We start from the raw sequence: 6266 nt of genomic DNA on the forward strand, positions 1-6266 counted from the left end.
CTCACGGGCCTAGTTGCTCCGCGGCATGTGGGATCTTCCCAGACCAGGGCTCGAACCCGTGTCCCCTGCATTGACAGGCAGACTCTCAACCACTGCGCCACCAGGGAAGCCCCTTTCAAAGTATTTTTACACACTTGATGATTTTTTTTTTGTCAATTGAAATAAAAGGTTTTCTCCTTCTTTAAAATTACATATATTAATTATCAAAATTTAAAAATATATTGAAAAAGAAAAAGAAAAAAAGCTAACCATAATCTCATCATGTTAACTTTTTAAATGTATTTCCCATTAGGCTTATTTATTTTTGAACTACAGTTGTGACTATATGTATATTCAATTTGTGTCTGACTTAACAACTTAGCATAAGCATTTTCTCATGCTATTTAAAATTTTTAATAATCACTATTTTGAGTACTGGAAAATATTAAACCAGTTGTTGCATGGTTTACTAATTTATTAACCTATTGGACATTTAGGGGTTTTCCCCAGTGATATTTTCTTTACCTATATATGGTCCAATTCCAGAAGAAAAGTCCAAACCCACTGATTTTTTGTGTGTTTCTGTGTGTGCTGTGACCATAGCAGTCTTATATTTGAAACTCAGGAAAGAAACAACTGGAGTCCAAACAGGCAAATATGGAAATAAAATATAAAGGTAATTTTTTAAACTGCCACATTCATTTCAAATCCCATTCATTTAGCATCATAAAGATGAAGGATATATCTGGTTAGCTGTGTAATAAAGTCGCAAACACACTGCTTACTGGACATCACAAGACAGTTGCCTATAAAACTAGACCTCGGACTTCAGCTTCCTTTTCTCCCAGGGTATCATTCTCTCTGGGAGAATAGTAGTCTGAGCAGCCTCTAAGCCGTGCTCATACCGAACTTCCAAAACTGAGTCCATGACTATGATTGGTGGGGTGAGAGCACCCATGCCAACAGACTCCAAGTCAGGATCGCCAGTTAGTTTCCTAGCAAGCCAATGGACAGGCTTCTCAAAGTTGTAGTTACTCCTGGCAGAAATCTCATATTACTGGAGATTCTTCTTTCATTAGAAGACAATGGATTTTTCCTTAATTTCTCAGTCCTTAATACGCACTGTGTTGCCATGCAATTAGATGAGGATGTTTTCATATATTCCTACCAGCTCTCTGTGCCACTTAGGTGCACACTTGTAACTCTCGATGTCACATCAAACATTATAATGGCTTGCTGGGCTTGGATCAAATAGCCATTTCTCAGGCTACCAAATGTATGTCTAATTCATTGAATTTAAAAAGTCTATTGTTGTTATGAAACATGGGGTGATAGCCTTCAACAATGAAAGTGACTACATCGCAAACTCATGAGTCAAATGACACTTTGAAAGTATAGTTTACCAGTATTGTCATCACCAACCGATTCATATTTAAATAGAACTTGGGATTCTTTTTGGGCAGCCATCATGATGGTTCTTCCAGAAGTGTCTCTCTCTGTTCCTCACCTGGCTAAGCCCAATCCATTGTTTGCTTGATTGTTGGTTGGTTTTTATATAATCTCTGTTAGTGATGAAAATGAGAACCCTTAAAATGTCAAATACTACAGCATGAAAATGCCTTTTGACCTAAAATTGCTGAACTTTCTTTTGAATTAAAAACAAAATTCAGTTCATAAATGGATGCCTCATTCATGGATATCTAATTCATTCATTTACAGAATACTTACTGAACATCTAGTGTGCCAGGTGCTGTTTCAAGTGCTATGAACAAAGCAGGTAGGAATTCCTGCATTCATGGAGTGTATCTTTTTCACAACCCAGAATTGATGAACCACTGCCTTCTGAGATGAAGTTGGTAATACCTGGAAGGTCACTATTTCTGGAGAAGGAATCTTGACTAGACACTGGATATTCCTTACATTTCCACTCTGGGTTCACCTCCGCTTACCTAGAGTGAACAGTCACTGAGACAAGAGAGGAGGCATCAAGAGCTACTAAAATGAGACAGGGAACCCAGAGGACAGATTCTGCTGAGACAGGGTCCAGTGAACAAATTCTACATTTTGTGTGTGTTAGGAGCAGGGGAGCTTGTGGGCCAGAGGAGCCAGGAAATTAGTTTTCAAAAACAAAACAAAACAAAAAAACCTGCCAGACTGAATAAAATATACTCTGCGAAAAAACCTAACATGGAAGAAAGAAAAAAACAAGGCTTAATTTTCACTAAGATTTGGATGCAAACCAGAGTTTTAAATTAGAACAAGAGCCAAATAATGCCTGAAAAGAAACAGAAGTCAGAATGATGGGTTTTATGGCTGGTTTAGAACCATGAAGTTGCTCAGGATTTTTGCATTTTGCTTTTATTTTGGGGGTGGATGAGTATAAATAGTAATCAATATTTCAGAAATTTAAAAAGGATCACTGGGAGTGAGGCAGATTTATGGAAAACTAAGGACCCAATACTGTCAGGTTGGATCTTTTAATCCAACAAGAGCAGTTATTAAATTTACCAGGTCCATCCTATGCTTCATACTGCACTTCAAAGAGGAGGAAGAGACTAGAGCCACAGCTTTGGAATTATTCTGTATCTTGTCTACATGGGACTAGGAAAGCCATTAGGGAGCCTGCCAACATTGTATGAGAATTCAAAGGAGAGCCTAGAAGAAAAGAAAATAGATTGAATGTGTCCAAGGAAGACAGACAAATAAGAGGAAGAGAAAAAGAACTAGGGTAGAGGATAGAGGTAGAACATATTAACTTGTACTCCTTGAGAAATTAGTTTCTCATCACATCCTTGAAGATATTACTTGCACAATTTACCACGGTTGTGTTGAAAGAAGACAAAAGGACAGGTTATAAAAGGGGCTTGGGAGAAGTTAGGAAAATGTGGAGCTTCATCTATTCTCCCGTCATTAAATACTAGAGTTTAGTTGGAATGAAGCAAGATAAATTGTGAATTTGGTTAAATGAAAGGAAATGGATTAAAGTGTGGTTTTTGTTGTATACTAAGAGTTTTTTACCCTTTTAGATGAGGGTAACTCCAATCATTTTCCCTTAAAATTTGAAGTAAAAAAATTATAAAGCGCGAATAAATAATTTCTTCTGAGTTATATCAGCTGATTATCTAAATATGCATCCTGACTGTGTGAAAGAGTATTTTGGAAAGGTCTATGCCTGTAAAACATTGATGTGTGAACAAAAATCTCTCTGATTTCCCCCATAAGGGGAACAGCTTTGTGATCTCAAGCTGAGAAAGATAGGAATGGTTTCCTGGTTCATCAGCATCACATGTATCCAAATATTAGCTGGGCATGAAGAGTGAGGTAGTCGCTAGAAAAAAACAAGAGTTTTTTCTGGATCCTTAAGACCCCACTGTGACCTAAATTACACACAGACGTACACACATACAATTTCCAATGACATCCGTTGAAACTTCCTGTGAGCAACTGGGAAAGGGACTTGGCCCAGAATTCCAAGAAACCCAACCTGAGGTTAAAACCGTAGTCAGGGCTTCCCTGGTGGCGCAGTGGTTGAGAGTCTGCCTGCTAATGCAGGGGACACGGGTTCGAGCCCTGGTCTGGGAAGATTCCACATGCCGCGGAGCAGCTGGGCCCGTGAGCCACAACTACTGAGCCTGCGCGTCTGGAGCCTGTGCCCCGCAACGGGAGGGGCCGCGATAGTGAAAGGCCCGCGCACCGCGATGAAGAGCGGTCCCTGCACCGCGATGAAGAGTGGCCCCCGCTTGCCGTAACCAGAGAAAGCCCTCGCACGAACCGAGGACCCAACACAGCCAAAAATAAATAAATAAATAATAAAAAAAAAAGTACAATTCAAAGGTTTAAAAAAAAAAAAAAAAAAAAAATTATATAAAAAAAAAAAAAAAAAAAAAAAACCGTAGTCATTCCCAGTGCTTCTCAATTGATTCAATTTCCAACGAAATTATCGTTGTCTCTGGTTCCAATAGCAAACTAAAGAGAGAATTGAATTAGAAAGGAGAAACATTTTGTTGAAAAAAAAGCAACCACATTACTCTGTGAGAACATTTCAGAAGGACCCAAAAGAGACAGAATTCCAAGGTGCTATTCTCAAGATCTGTCGGGTTACCTGGAAACAGATGTTTCATGTAACTAAGGTAGTGACCGCAAGTGAGCAGGCATGGGGAAATCGGGTGAAGAAACTAACACCTTCTCTTTCCTTCAGTCTCATATTTTTTCCTCCTGAAACCAAAGCTTGATTTGCTCTTTGGCTCAAGGAACAGAAGAGGACAGAGGAAGTCACAGTGCATTTCCATTTCTTGTCCAGTTTCCAGTCCCACGTCAGTAGAGCTAAACTTTGGATGGCCTAGCAGCATCCCTACGGAGGTCTGCTTGGCAGAGAAAGGGAAGGAGCTTGCGTTGGAGGACAGCCATCTGCAGCGCTCAGCCCACAAGTTGTCTGTCTGTCCCCTCTAACCCCTGTCCGTACTACAGTGGGGAGAACAAGATAAAGAATACTCCCTTTCTCATCAAACAATCAAGAATTTTGTGTGTACAGCAGGCAGCAGACTGTGCCTCTTTGGCCAGTGTCCAAGCTGGCTGCAGGAATTCGTCTGCAGCAACACAAATCAAAGCTGCCCTGTGGCTCGAACTGTAGGTGGCCTAAACCCACCTACACAGCAGCTTCTCCATGACTGACAAGTGTCACGATTAGCAGATTATTGGGCCAATTATATGGAAATGTTTTTTAAAAGATAACACGTTTAGAGTCACCGTCACAGACACACCAGAATACTTGTCTCTACTAGACTTTGGATTGCATTATAATGTGAAATCATTTAATTGCTAGCATTTATCTACTTTTGGAAAATAGTGTTCTGAATCCCAGGCTGCTGAAGAGAATTGCCTGTGGTATAGTCAGCTATTTTTAACAGTAGCCAAGACAAGAATTCAGATCTCCTGCTGGCTATTCCAGGCTTAATGATTCACCTTTGGTAGACATGGCTCTTGCCCTGGATTGCACACAAGTTGACAAGCAGTCCAGAAAAGTTTTGAACAGATTGTCCTCAGGCCATTTATGTCCTCAAGTAAGAATTCACTGAGTATCTTTTGCTAACAAGAGATGAATGTGAGGGGAGTAAAGTTCCTCAAGATCCTAGAGAAATCTTTGGATATACCAAGGCCTGCTACCACATTCCAAATAGCTTTGTCTGAAGGCTTCATTTCTTACTGAGGTAACCGGGACATCTTTTCTGGAGGAACACCTAAGAAAGGCTACCATTCTGGAGAATTCTGGGTTTTGCAAAGAATATCTGCAGTGTTGTGGAAACTCTGATTTCCATCTGAACTCCCACAGAACTTCCTGGAGTTCTGAGCCTTATTTTAAAATAGCACATGGCAAAGAGAAAAGTGTAGGCACAGTCTCTTTTTTTAAAAAGAGCTAAGTAATATAAGAAATAAAAAAGGGAGGAGAATCTATAAAGAATTTTGAAAATGAAATATGAAATCTCCGTGCAATGGAAATATTTAGAGTAAAAGACACATAGAATGTAGTTCAAATGGGACTTGGGGTAGGAAATGAGTAAGGCTAAATAAAAAATAAATTAAGTACAGATGAATGAGATAGCATCACTTAGTGATTACAATCGCAAATTCTGAAGTCAGATTGACCTGACTTTGGGTCCCAGCTTGGTCATTCATTAGATATGTAGCCTTAGGAATATTACTTAAGACCCTTTCACCCAAGTTTTTCATTCGTTAAAGTAAGAGATGAACAAACGGATCTCATAGTTGTTCATGAAACTTTTCAATGACCTGAAGTGTGTACAAGCTAAATATGAAGCCTGGTACAGACTAAGTGTGCAATAAATCTCAGGTGAGTTATCTAGAAATAAAGTAACCAGAGTCTGGAAGAAAGTGAAAAGAAGGGGCAATTTATTTGGTGGACAGTAGCAGGAAGCAATTTAGATATAAGAAATATTATGGAAAAATGCCAAAAGGTATGGTGGCCATATTATCTGGAAAAATAAATTAGCACACATAGCTTGAGAGTGGGAGAGATGACCGCTATTGGGATTGCCGTAGGAAATCCAGGAAAGGCCATCTCTGCACGAAAAGTGTGAATTAAATTTACAAAAGAGAAAATTCTTCTGCTGAAAGCTATGAGAAACTAACATCTTTCCTTAGGCTATAATTTTGAGCTAGAGCCAACTGTAAATTACTTAAAGTTTCATAAATGAATGTGGCTCTTTCTTCTTCTCTTTGCATTTGTAGATGCACAGAGTTTGATCATTTGACTACTTGTTAATTTTCAC

At 39.2% G+C, this 6266-nt stretch overlaps 1 pseudogene; it reads right to left on the reverse strand.

The window, feature by feature from the left end:
- Positions 1-793: 793 nt before the first annotated feature.
- Positions 794-1203, reverse strand: LOC114236292 (GTP-binding nuclear protein Ran-like; annotated as a pseudogene).
- Between the last annotated feature and the right edge of the window lie 5063 nt (positions 1204-6266).

This window comes from Balaenoptera acutorostrata, chromosome 21 (genome assembly GCF_949987535.1).
Source record: "Balaenoptera acutorostrata chromosome 21, mBalAcu1.1, whole genome shotgun sequence".
In the NCBI taxonomy this organism is placed as follows: domain Eukaryota; kingdom Metazoa; phylum Chordata; class Mammalia; order Artiodactyla; family Balaenopteridae; genus Balaenoptera; species Balaenoptera acutorostrata.